Here is a 13,035-nt window from a genome sequence, read left to right on the forward strand (position 1 = left end):
AGCACAGGGGATGTGACTCATGGCTAAGAAATTCCCCATGGCCTTGGATGACATTTACGTTGATTACCTCTGAGTCACATTTCTGGGAGGCACTTTTTTTTCACCAGAAGCAAACTGAAGGGAAAATGGCATGGATGGTGGTTTGGAAACAGTAGAGGAAACAGGGTCACTTGTATTCTTAGTAAGAGACTTAAAGACATGCAAGAATTAAAAGAAAAACAAGGCAAAAAAGGAAGGACATTGAGGAGGAAGGAATCATCTCCCAGGGGAATGAGGAGAACTGGGGTCTCTCTCTGGCCATGAAGGGATGGGGGGCAGCCCAGATGGACTCTGGTCTTTTGCTGCTTATTTGTGATTACAGAAATTTCGAATGTAAGAGATGGAGCTATCATTTGTTCCTTCATTTCACAAGTGTTGACTGAGAACGCTCGATGCTCCAGACTTTGTTCTAGGCACTGGAATGTTCCACTCCAGGATCTACAAACATGCTCACTTTGCTGTGCTTCCAGGGGTAGTACAGACTTGAGTCGACCCTGTCAGGGGTGCTGTGATTCAAAGGTTTGCCTGAGTCCTGGCTCTCACAGCTGCCCATCCCCACACCTGGGACTCCCATCTCCTAGAAGAATGGGCATGGCTGTTTTCGAAAGGGGGAAATGATGGCCCTGAACTGTCCCCTTTGATGGCCCTCCCCCTCCTATTTTGTGTGTTTGAAGCCTCATCAGAGGTTAAGAGCTCTCTCTCTCTGTTTTTAAAAAAAAATTTTTTTTAACATTTATCTATTTTTGAGAGAGAGACAGAGAGACAGAGCATGAGCAGGGAGTGGTAGAGGGACAGAGAGACACAGAATCCTAAAGCAGGATCCAGGCTCTGAGCTGTCAGCACAGAGCCCGACAGAGCCCCACGTGGGCTTCGAACTCACAAACTGTGAGATCATGACCTGAGCCGAAGTTGGAAGCTTAACCGACTGAGCCTTCCAGGCACCCCAAGAACTCTCTTAATGTACATGTTGATCTCGGTTAAATCATGGGCTCCAAAAGTGTGTCTGGGGACAGGAAAAACAATGTCCTAAGTCTAGCAAGATTCCAAACCACCAACAGAAAAACCAAACCAAACAAACAGAAAACACTTCTCACCAGATTCGCTTCACCTCTGCTTGACTTGTATGAATGAGTCTGAGACTCTTTCCTACAAAAGGACCGTTTGCAGCCAGTAGGCAACAGTTTGGGAAGTAAAGGGTGGTGATACTGAGGAGCAGAAAGAGCTAAAGACTAGGATTCAAAGGTCCAGGTTCCGAGCTGGGCTTGCCACGAACTGGCCCTGGAGAGGCAGGCAGTCTTGCAGACTGTGGGGAGAGCACCCCCCCCCCCCCCCGCCTCCATCAAGAACAGAAGAAGGTGGGTACCTGACAAAACTGGACATAAACTGGGCAGGGTTATAATGAGCGGCATCTCACAGAAACTTAAAGAAGCCAGAGTGAAGGATGAAGCTTCTCACACTTGAGTGACCCTGGCCGAGGGAGGCTGGGCTTGGAGGATCTGGGGGAAGGATTGAACTATTGCCCGGCTGCCCTCCCGCTGAGAGTGAGGGCACTTCTGCCTCACTAGTGCTCTGTGTTCTCTAAACCCAGGTCAGAACTCACTGACGCCCCCTCCCGGACACCCCCTGGCCATCTGGCTGCTCCCTTGACCCTACCTTCTGGCCCACACTCAGGAACCCCTCCTCCCAACTGACCTCCAGTGACCACTGCACACCAATCTATCCAGACAGGCAGCCTTGCAGCAAAGTCTTTATTAGAGACAGGATCAAAACATCACAAGGGGAGAGAGAGGAGAGGCGGGAGGGGGTGGGGAGAGAAGAGGAAATATGGAAGGAGATAGACAGCAGCTCAAAGGCCTTGACTGAAGGTGGACTGAGGCCCAAGAGGGAGGAGACAGTGTGAGGAAGCAATGCTAACCAAGAGCCCAGCCACCAGCACTTCCTTTCCTGATTGTCCCGAGACAACCAGGTGTGGCCCCACCACTCCCCCCCCAGCATCTCCCTTCTTCATTGCTGTCCTCTGTGCAGCTCAGTTGGTTCTCAAAGTTCTGCCCACTCCCCACCAGGCCTGGAGGGGGCTCAGCTCAGTTCTCCCTCCTGCTCCTGTAAATTCTCAAGAAGCTTCTCTTTGTTGGAGGAGTCTCAGCTCCTCATTCTGATCCTCCTTCTGTCCATCTGGCCCTGGCCACCCGCAGCATCCCCAGGTCACCCACCAAGGCCGATCAAAGCTTTGGTGGCCACGGAGAGTATGGTTTGGGCCTAGGGCTCTGCATGTGTGGATGGGTGTGCACATATGTGTGTGCCCGTATGCACACAAGTGTACATAGTGGAAGTGGGGAGGCTATACTTAAAGCTGAGACAAAAAGGATTTGGGTTTCATAGATCAGAGGCTAGGAGGGCTCTCTTAACTAGGTGGCAAGCCAAAGGTAGGAGGTAAGCCACACCCAGTAGAATCTGTGAATGAGTAAATTCCTGTAATTGACCCCTGTATGTGTTGTGTGACCTGCAATTCATTACCTGGAAATGAAATAAATGAATTGTTGTTGTTGTTATCACTTTTGCTTGAAACAGGAGACAAAGTTGTATGATGTGCCGATGGGCCAGGTCAGTGGGGGTAGTTACCAGAGACATGTGGGATGAGCCTCTCGAGCTTTCCGTGTCTCTGGCTAAAGAGGAGAGAACTTCCATCCTGGCTGGCAGCCAGATGACTGATGAGGAACAGAGACAATGTGTAGGATGGAGATGCCCTGGGTGTTGGGATATTGCCTTACCAGGGTCCATCCGAAGCCCATTATTAATTTTTTATTATTTTATTATTTTATTATTATTATTTTTTATTATTTTATTTTTTATTATTTTTATCATTTTATTATTATTATTTTCTAAAGTTTATTTATTTATTTATCTTGAGAGAGACAGATACAGCATGAGTAGGTGAGGAGCAGAGAGAGAGAGAGAGAGAGAGAGAGACAGACAGACAGACAGAGAGAGAGACAGAGAGAATGAATCCCAAGCAGGCTCCATGCTGCCAGCACAGAGCCTGATGCTGGGTGTGGGGCTTGAACCAACGAAACCACAAGATCATGACCTAAGCCTAAACCAAGAGTCGAAAGCTCAACCCAGGAGACCCTCCTTTATCATTTTAAAAAGAAATTACTTTAGGGGCGCCTGGGTGGCTCAGCTGGTTAAGCATCCAACTTTGGCTCAGGTCACGGTCTCGCAGTTTGGGAGTTCGAGGGCCGCATGAGGCTCTGAGCTTGTCAGCACAGGGTCTGCCTCCGATCCTGTGTCTCCTTCACTCTCTACCCCTCCCTGACTCGTGCTCTGTGTGTGTCCCTCTCTCTCTCAAAAAATGAATAAACATTAAAAAATAAAAAATAAAAAAAGAAATTACTTTATTAGAGACATGACATTAGAATAACACAAAGCCAAAGCAAAAATGGCTCGTAATTCCATCCTGAAGTCAACTCAATGGAAAATATGCAGGCTATCTGTCAAATACAAAATTCTATTCATGGTGTTACTAAGAACCCCAGGCACACACACGGACATGGCAGATGACCTGAACTGATCAATGCAGGTTTTCTCAGGCTCAGGCCCAACCATTCTACCCTCCACCAAGTTTTCAGTGACTTTTCAAGGTGATTTGGCTTAGAAACCATGGAGGAAGGAGACGCAAAGCTCAGCCAAATCCCACCTCTTCTCGTTCTTGTCCTCCCTTGTACCAGTCTATCCCTTTGAAACATTTTCAGGTCTCAGTGGGAGGTAGATCTCTCGTCACGTGGTGACATGGCCCCTTGATGTCGATGGCAGGGAATGAATGAGACTATGCATTCGCCCCTGAACAAATGGTGCTTCATCTGCGGTTGTTTGTACATGTGTACGCTTCTGCATTTCAGTGATTTCTTCCTTCCCTAACCAACCTGCTAAATGCAACATTTACAACCAGCCTCGCATGCCTTATTGCCAGGCTGGGGCCTGCTCATGTCAAATGGAGGCTGCCAGCTTCCCCTGCCAGAAGCAAGAGGCACTGGGAAAAATGGAAATTGGACAATAGTCTTGTATATTCCCTGCCCTGTCATGGATGGCCTTCAGCAGGAAACCAATCAACGGAATCAAAAGAACACAGTTTCCTGTTAACATAGAGCGATGCCAGACATTATTGCTTCATGCCCTGTGCCAGTCATTGTCAAACATAGCATAAGTAATAGCATATGACTGGGTTGTGGTTTTAGTGAAATATTCTTTTGCTTTTGGCACGGCACCACACACCTTCATATGCTTTATGGCCCTTCCCAAACGCAGGGAGGGTTTTTTTTTCTTTTCTTTTCTTTTTAGATTTCTTTTCCCCCAAAGAACCGTATCTGGCTGTTTTGCTGCATACCAGGTCTTAAACCCAAGCCAGCTGACTCCCAATTCTCTCCAGCCTTTTCTTAAGCAACACTTTTTAAAATACATTATTATTATTAGTATTGCATCACATAGGGCTAAAATAAACCCAGCGCGTATTGGCCTTCAACAATCTTGCTTTTCCTCTGAAAACGGCCAGTTCCCTAAGACTGGCTTTAAGAGAGAAAAACCTCTCACATAATATTTTTCTTACTTTCCAGGCTGATGTTGAAGGTGATGATAGGTCATAAGCCGCAGCCTCTGCAAGGATGTTACAACCCCTGGAGCGGGCGGGAAGTACATGTGTGTTTGGAATGCAACAAAAGGGAAAAGTTACTAGTATGTTTTGGACAGGACCCTGCATTTTTAACCCTTTCTTCAAGCCTCGGGAAAACTTAATGCCACTAGCTACTCAGGCGTTCTCTCCTAAAAGGACGTGGTGAAGGGGGGCATGTGAGTAGTCATCTGGATTGGTTTTTCTTTTTCAGTTTTGCCCTGTAGTTAAGAGCTTTGGTACCAGGCAGAGCTGGTGCAAACCCTAACTCTATCTCTTACTAGATGTGTAACTCTGGGAAAGGTGACAAACTTTCTGATCCTCATGTTCCTCTGCAGAGAAGCAGAGAAAACACTCACCTTCCAGGGTTGTCATCAAGAATGTGAGTCAAATGCTGGCACTTTGCTTTCTGCTCTGTCACGTCAGCCTTTGACAGACAGGGTATGTCATAAGCGCTCGATAAATCACATGGCTATTATTACTAAAGCACTTTGGAAAGCACTGGATTCCTGCTCCAAATGCTTTTGGGAGTGGCAGTCAGGGATTGTGGGGTCAGGGTCGTGGAAGATATAGGGTCACAGGCAGAGTGGCTTCTCCCGGATGTTTGCATGCACTACCTCACTGAATTGTCATGAGAATTCTGGGAGAGAGAAATTAGGCAGTCATTATTATTCCCATTTCACAGATAAAGAAATGGAGGCCCTTGCACACTGCTAGAATTGGCAGAGTCATGACTGGACCCCAGGGCTCTAGAATCCTTGCTAATTCATCTATACACCACGTTTCTGCTTAGAGCTGGATTAATTGTTCTTGGCCTGTCCTAAGCTCCCTGAGGCTCTATCTCTCCCTGTCCTTTCCAGGAAAGGCACAGCTCCTTGCCTTCACACACACACACACACACACACACACACACACACACACACTGCACACTTCTGGGCCTGTGCTGCCTCCTGTGGTCTCCGTAAGAGCTCTGGTGCTCAGACAGGGATAGGACGTAAACCATTAAGTGATCCGCCTGGCTTGTATCACGTTTTCTTCCCTGCAGGTTCACCGCTGCCATCTCTCTCTTTCTCCAGAAGGTTTTTCCAAAATGCAGATCTATTACCTGAAGGCTCTTTGTAGCTCAACTAGTGTATTGCTTGCAAACAGGAAGAGGTAACCATCCATAAGAGGATGAGGTACTTAAGTTGGGGTGGATCTTAGTTTGGGTTCCCAGGGAAACAACGTTCTGAGATGGAAATTGGCTTGAAGAAGTTTACTGCAGAAGGTCCTCAGGATCAACACCTCAGGGCTGAAGGGGATGGGGGTGGTGAGGGGGTGGTGGAAGCAGGACTGGGCAGAGGAAGCATGAAACAGTAATGAGCAGTGTGGTTGCCACTGAGATTTAGCTAATCCTATAGGAAGCTCTGGGGCTAGGACAGCCCTTCATAGTTGCCCTGTCTGGAGGGAAGGTAGGGGCTGGGTCTTTGTACCCTGTATTGACCTCTCTTTGGGTGACTTTTGGGTATCGTCTTAAGGTAGTTTCTGGAAAGGGATTTGGCTGAAAGCCTTCAGTGCTTTACGCTTGGCCTCTGGGTGGATGCTCAGCCCCTAAAGGGCAGCTAGATGGATTTCAGTAGTAATGACTCTAGGGAGGAAGGCAAGGCTGAGACCCTGGAGCATTAGGTTAGCTGGGAGCAAGATGCCTGGGGCTTTTGAGACTTTGCTGAAAAGACTTTAGGTGTAAAGTACTAGGAAAGGGAGGGCCATTCTTTTTGACCTGCAGCCGCAGCAGAAAAAGCCTCAGATGGCTGGAAAAGGGGTGGAGACGTTCTGCTGTGCCCACTCACCCTCTCATTAGAACTTGGGCACCGCATCAAATAAGATGCCGGACCAGTATTTCTCAAAGTGTGCTCTGTGAATCAGATACCTCCAAATTACCCTAGGGAGGGGGCTTTAAAAATGTAAATTCCTGTGCCCCAAATAGGGTAAAAAAGAATCTCTGGGGATGGACCAGGAATCTGTTTTATCAACATCCTCTCCCCTCACTATTTGATTTGTTTATCAATATCTCGGCCACCACTGTCTCTACAACTGGCAAAATCTATGGGGCCAGGAACAAGTATTTTTCTTAATAATTATATCTGCACAGTTATAGTGCAGACTTTTCGGATGACTGCTGTGGTAGGCTTCAATTGCAGTGGCTGTATCATCCCAACCGATTGCCCTAGTAACCATGGCTGTTCTACTTACCCTTCTTCGGAGAGGCCAAACTCTCCTCCCCTCTCCCCCTTCTTGAACCCAGACATGGGGCCCAAACTGGAGCAGGCTTCTGCTTATAGGACTTCACGTCTCTGGCCACAATCATGAGTTGAAGATGGCCAGCTGACCTAACCTGGCCCAGTCGTTGTGCCCCACCTCTGCCCCTCAGTGACTGATGCGGAGTTGTGCCAGTGACTCGAGCTAAGCCAACTGGAGTCCTTCCCCCAGTCCCAGGATTTTTATTTCTCAACTAAAGCTGCTGTAGGGAAAGAGGAAGAGCCCTTCTCCCGTGCTTCTGAGGCCATGAGTGTGACTTTAACGCTTCCGGTAGGCGCAGCCAGAGGCATGGAGAAGGTGGGTTTCGGAGAATAAAGCAGACACAGCTAAGAGAAGCAGAGATGAGAGATGGTGTATCCGGATGGCGTTTAAGACCTTTGTTCAAGTTACGTCTGGTCTTGTACGGTTTGGTAATGTGAACCAATAACGAGCATGTTAGTAATGGGTTTCCTGGTTCTCAGAAGATGATATTAAGCCTGGGATGCTAGTGCGTTAGGATGTGATCACGTATAACTGCGGGTTTATCAGACACACCTGCCATCTAGGAGGGGCGTGAAGAGGGATGTTGATGGTCAATAACAGTGGAAAGGTTTCCATTCTCCTCCCCAGTGTGTGTGCAGTAACAACAAATCACCGCATGTGTGATGTGTTTGTATTCCAGTCTCTTAACTTTAAACAAAACTAAAACCCTTTCAATACAGTGTCCCAAGAAACTATCAACAATAGATGAAAATTAGCATTTGTTATAAAATCTTCTTTGCGTTGGATCATTGCCTTTGAGTCTCTTTCGGAGGAGGTCTTTGCATGTTGGTTTCTTCATGAAGCTGAAAGTTTTACATGTTGTGTCTCTGCACCCAGATGTATTAGCAGAAAATCTTCGACTTTCCCCATCTGAGAGACAAGGTCCTTGGCTGCCATGTTATTTTAGCTTCTTCCAATCACCAACCCCAGTGCCAAGGCACATTTCTCGAAACAGTTACTCTCCTTGAGATTCAGTTTCTCTTTGGTATGTCAGGGCCTTAGCTTAAGGATGAGAAGGATTTTTGAAAAATCGGAAAGTTAAGTACTATAGTACTGTGGAGGAAAGCTGGTAAATGCAAATAAAAAGGGGCAGCCAGATGTCCAAGGCTGGATACTCCCCTTTCGTGCTTTTGGCTTCTGCAATCTTGCTTGCCTCTTGCATCAGCCAGGAACCAGAAGCTTCACTATACTAGTTCTGCCCAACCCAGAAGCACATATGTATAAAAGATCAGTAAAACTTGAGCTGGGCGCTCCGCCTTTGGAGGTGACTCTGTTGGGCCGGCACAGGTGTGAAATAAACAGTCTTCTCTGATTCCCTGAGTGCTTGTCACTTATCTCTTCCTGGGTGCTGAGTATTTGCTGTAACAGTATAATTGGTTTGGATTGAGAGGAAGAGAGCAAGTAACTCTTTTAGATATGCAAGTTTACCCCCAACAAAATTATGCTTCCTTTTTTGGGGTGATGGTAGCAGTGATGGTGGTGATGGTGATGAGCACACAGGAGAGGGTGGTCTTTCTCATGACTTTCTTCCATACCCAAGGCATTATCAGCACGGTTTCTATTGCTTCTCAATATAACGGTCCCCTGCCAAATAAGCATTTAAACCATGAGGGACAGTTAGACAAAAGCCATACAGAGACTCAATTTTTACCTGCCCTTTGAGCTAAGTAAAAATCATCCATAGGTTGTCCATCCCTCTTCCTTGTTTTTAAGGAAAACATTTAAGAGCTCTTTTCCTTCTCCTCCACCCCCCGCCCCCCCTTCCTCCTCCTCTTTCTTCTTCCCTGTCTCCAAATTAATCTGAGCAGGGAGTCCTGAAGCAAATGATCATGTTACAAGTCTAAATGTGATAGCCTGTCATCTTTCATTATTTTTGACATAAACAAAGCTGTCAGAATTCTCGGAGACCTAGACCTGCCTCTGGTTCAGGGTGTTCTCTTTGAGGCCGGGAGATCCTTGAGGATTAGAAAAAGGAGGCTTGCTCCAAGATAATGAAAAGAATGTAATGGAAGAATGGAAATGATCGCCAGTTCCAAACTTGTGTGCACTTTTAGACCATTGCATTTTGAAGGGGGGCGGGGTATTGATTAAGGCTGTAAACTGTTTACATAATTGCAGCTTATTTTTATAAAATAGAGGTCCACAAGCACTTCATTAACCGGATTTCTTTCTTTCTCTATCCCCCTGCAATTTCCTTTAGATTTGATATGCAATTAAAGAATAATTGCGTGGCTTGTTTCCTGGACATTGGTGCCTTCCGTGGACTGAATCGTTGAAGACTGGGAGGGTAGGTCTTAATATGTAAGAACAATACCTAACTATTGGAGTTGCCTATTCAGGATTCGGAGCTAATGTGCCATCACTCCAGGCACACATGCACACAATGTTTTGGAAAAGTTTCTTATTCTTCACATACTTTGAATATGTATCTCTCTGCCAGTGATCCCAGGATGAGTTGAGTGTAAATGAATCCAAGTATCTCTCTATTCATTAGAAGCTCACTATCTTCTTCTGGCCACACATTCAGAGCAACAGCAAGGAATTATTTGGTTCAGAGTGGGTAGTGCTGGGGCCACCGTCTTGGTTTGGGGGCATTTCAGAACTTTAATATTTTGGTAACCCATGCTCTATAAATCATTGAATTACATCAAGTCTATTTAAAACCCCTCTGGGCAGCTGTTTAAAATGCTGTCACTGCAGTAAGCAATGTCCTCAGAGTCACATGGCAGGTTGGGGCCCAGAAGGGGATGGGTTTTGTTTGTGTTTCTTTAACTCCAGTGGGGTTTACCCTCTGACTCTCCACTTCTGTGAACAGTCCCTCCACTTCCAGTTATTTCAAAGTCAGGATATGAAGGCCACTTAGTCCTTCAGGATTAAGCCTTCCCATCAGATCAAATTCTTTTTCCTTACGTTCCTCTCTTCAAGCCGTTTCGTGAAAGTACCACAAATTGTTAACTTCAGATTAATATGTTTAATAAGTTAAATCTGGACTATTTCAGGAAGGCAGCAGGCAGAGGATTGCAGCTCAGCGGCCCTGTGGCTTTTCCTAGGTCATTGCTGGTGGCTGAGACCACCTGTGTAGCACCTGTGGGCAACTCAGGCCTAATTACCCCAGGGAGCCCCTGCTTTGCCAGTCTTGCTCTCTGGCCTCCAGAATTGCTCTGGGGTCTGACAGTGTAGGAGGTATCAGGAGGCCAGATCCTGAGGAGGGGGGGTAGAAATGTGGAGTGAGGCCCCGGGCTTCCCCTTCAGAATGCCTCATGCTTATAGCTATAATGTCTGCCTCTGCCCCGGCTCCAAGCTCCTGGAGGAGGATGCTGCATCTGCCTTCCTCACTATCACACCCAGGCCTGGATTAAGCATGTGCTTGAATGCATGCACACACAAGAGAGAAAAGTTTAGCTGCAGTGGACTTACTCAGAACTTTTCAATCAGAAAAACAAGTTAAACATTGAATGTTTGTTTCAGCAGACTTATGCTGAAACCTTAAAGAAATCAAATTCCACAAAGTGGGGAGGGGGGGGCGTGGAGGTCAGAGGACACAGTTCTGTTTTCAGGGGCTTGACTCTCCAATGGTTTTGTCCTTACCTGGCACATGGTAGGTGTTTAATAAATTCGTTGAATCTGTTCACGAATCCAAGTTCAAAGCGCAGCTTTGGAGTTGAGACGTGGGTTTGAATCTCAGCATCCCACTGACTAGCTGTGTGACCCCAGGCAGGTTTACTTAATCCTTTGGAGCTTCAGGTTAAATTGGGAAGATTAAGATAAAGCATACAATATATTGTATATGTGACTTATATTAATGAGATAATGAATAGTATATATCATGTATATTCTCCCCATCGCATCTGACCCAGAGGGGGACCTGTCAGAGGGACCAGAGCTGTTTTTGCCTCTGTGCTTAGCCGCTGAAGAAGGAGTGCAGGGCTCTCCTGGGGAGGGAGCTGAGGCAGGTCAGCTTGTCTGCGGGCCGGGGTAGGCTGGGCAGCCCACGGCTGGGAGGAGGGTGCGGGCTTTGGTTTCTGCCCACTGTCCCCAGGAAAAGGAAGTAGGCAGGGCCGCAGCTCCGGATCCCGGCCCCCGGGGAACGGGCCCTGCGGCAGCCTGCGTCTGGACCGCCAGCGGCAAGGCTCGTCGGCTTGGCCAGGGAGCGAGTCCTGGATCAGCTCCGGGCGCATCCAAATCCGGGTCCCGCTGCGTCTGGGAATCTTCCCCGGGGTCACGAGGGCTGCCGAGGCAACCCCCTCACCCCAGCGTTTGTGTCGTTTGAACAGAAAGCAAAATAAAACAAAACAAAACACCCAACCGTTCACAAAGAAAACAACAGTAACCGAGGGAAATGTGACTCAAAAGGTGAGCTGCTTATTCTGAGCAAAACCAAGCGTGGGGCGTCGACTCAGGGCTTCCCCGCAGCCCCAGCACGGCCTCCGAAAAGCCCCAGTTCCCCGCGGAAGGGGAGGCGACTGGTGTTTGAGAATCCTAGCGGGTGTCCCCAACCAGCCTGTCTTCTGGCCCTGACCTTGCTGAGAGTCTCACTAGGTCACTGTTTCTTTAAAAAACAGAGTAACGGCCAAGCCCTTAATTTGCTTTTTGCAAAATTCTCAAATTTATGGAAAAGGCGAAGGGAAGAATGAGTTGTGGTCCTCTAGAAGATATTCCTGTTCACTGGGTTGTCCCAAGTGGATTCCAGTGGATTCCAGATGCTTTCTTGATAAAGACAGCCTGCACTGAAATGTTGCCTCTCTGGAGTGAGGATTTTATTTCCTGCGGTGAGGGGCCACATTCATCCATCTATCCATCCTCCCTCCCTCCCTTCTTCCCTTCCTCCCTTCCTTCCTTCTTCCCTTCCTCCCTCCTTTCCTTTCTCCTTCCTTCCTTCCTTCCTTCCTTCCTTCCTTCCTTCCTTCCTTCCTTCCTTCCTTCCTTTTTGCTTAAGCGTTTATTTTTTCATTCTTTCTGATAACGACTATGCTTTTTAAATCTATTTGCTTTTTTCAAATAGCAAAATTTGGCCTGACCATTTTCTTTTTCTCCGCCCCCGCCCCCCAGCTAAAATTTGAAGTAAATGTTTAAAATTAATTTCTAATATGTGTTTAGAGCCCCCTCATTTCTCCCCGAAAAGGTCAGTGATGTAATTTTTATATGGCCTTTCATGTAATGGGTCTATTAGGTCTCTACCTGGTAGCCCCTGCCTGTTTCTCTCTCTTTTTCTCTGTTTTCTTCTTTCTCAAGGACTCGTTCAAATCTCATCTTTGTCAATTACTAACTTCCTAGTCATTAAGCCTTTCTAAGCCTCCATTTCTTTATCTGAAAAATGGAGCTAGTAATGCCCCATTTATGAGATTGTGGAACTGATAAAATATATTAAATATAATCACATACATAAAGTACACGCAGTAGGGACAGCTATGATCATAGGTGTTGCTCTTCTGAATACAACTAGTTTTCTAATCTCACCCCTCATCTCCCTTTAAGAAAACCTCAGTTGACAGTTTCTAGGCTCTGATATCTTAGGTTAATCAGGTCTTCAAAGTCCTTCAACTTAAATATTCATATTATTCCCCAAAAAGGGAGGCCAGAGGTTTTTCTTCTACCTGAACATCTTCTTTAGCCTCTGAATCTGTCCGCCTTCATTCTTGTCGTGCTTCAGACCTTCTCCAAACAGCAGCCAAAGTGCCTTCTTAAAAACAGAAATTCAAAACAAACAACAACAACAACAACAACAACAACAACAACAACAACCCACCTCCCCCGGAAGTCCAGGATCCTGTCACTCCCTTTCTGGAACCCCTTCAATGGTTTCCCCTTATACTTAGAATAAGATCTAATCTGCTTTCTCGGGGACCAGGATTCTCCGAGCTTGTCTTCCCTCTGGGTCCCCACCCAGTTTTCCCTCTCTCTCAATCTGTCTCTGTGCTTCAGCTACATGGCCACCTTCCTGATCTTTCTGTTCTTTGATGGCATTCAGCTGCCTGAAGGCTCTACTCTCACTCAGCCCTGGGCTTGAAACACTCTTC

The sequence above is a fragment of the Prionailurus bengalensis genome, chromosome B3 (genome assembly GCF_016509475.1).
Source record: "Prionailurus bengalensis isolate Pbe53 chromosome B3, Fcat_Pben_1.1_paternal_pri, whole genome shotgun sequence".
Taxonomy (NCBI): Eukaryota; Metazoa; Chordata; class Mammalia; order Carnivora; family Felidae; genus Prionailurus; species Prionailurus bengalensis.